The following is a 922-nucleotide window of genomic DNA, read 5'->3' as shown; positions in this document are numbered from 1 at the left end:
GAACTGGTCCCTGCGGGGCAGAGCTGAGGGCCCAGCCTCCTTCACACAGGGGGCTCAAGGGGAGGAAACAGGCGTCTGGAGGCACCGGGTTACGGTGAGACCGGCTTTCTTGCCAGGCCCCCTGCCCGCTCCTTCCAGTGCTCGGCCCTCCAGCCAACCCCAGCCTCCTGGGGAGCAGGGCGTCTGGCTTGTGGGCTTCCTGCTAACTCTTTCCACGTGTGTTTCTGCCGCAGGCCTGTGCAGTTCAGTGCTTTCCTCCCTGCCCGAGAGGCGGCCCAGTCCCCGGCCCCTTTCCTCCGGGGGTGGGTCCTCCCACGCTCGGGCCCTCTTCTCAGCCCAGGGCTGGAAAGTGCTGGAAAAACGGGGCCGCGGCTCATTCGCCCAGACGTGCAACATTTCAGCTGTAGGGAGCACCTGCCCTGCTCTGTCTTCTTTTCTAGATTGGCAGGTGGGCTGTTCCTGACGTTGGGCTGGAGAGACCCTGGCTCTGGGCCTGGGCTCCGGCGGCAGCCCTGAGCTACAGCTCGGCCAGGCTACAAAACCACATGGAGCTGCAGCCTGAGCCGGGGCCGGCCGGGCCGGCAGCCGCAGCTGGGGCCCATTGCTGGGCACGGGGAGGTGTCTTTCTTGCTTCAAAGAGGAGCCATGCCGGCCCATGTGGTCTGATGGGGCCAGCCAGGGAGAGCCCCTCCAGGACACGGCCGCCCCAATGTTTTGTGCCCCTGAACTAGACAGCCTATGAGGCTCAGGCCTCATGTCCCTGCCCCAGGATGTGCTGGGTGATGAGACTCAGGGCCAGCCTCCCAGCTGACCTTTGCCCCTGGTAGAGCGGCGCGATGCTGAGCACCGTTCAACCTCCCCAAGTCCAGTCCCCTCAGCGGGAGCCTGGGGTTCCCTGTGGTTCCTCCCTCCGAGACTCTCA

The sequence above is a fragment of the Camelus dromedarius genome, chromosome 26 (genome assembly GCF_036321535.1).
Source record: "Camelus dromedarius isolate mCamDro1 chromosome 26, mCamDro1.pat, whole genome shotgun sequence".
In the NCBI taxonomy this organism is placed as follows: Eukaryota; Metazoa; Chordata; class Mammalia; order Artiodactyla; family Camelidae; genus Camelus; species Camelus dromedarius.
Note: the sequence above shows the minus strand (reverse complement) of the source record.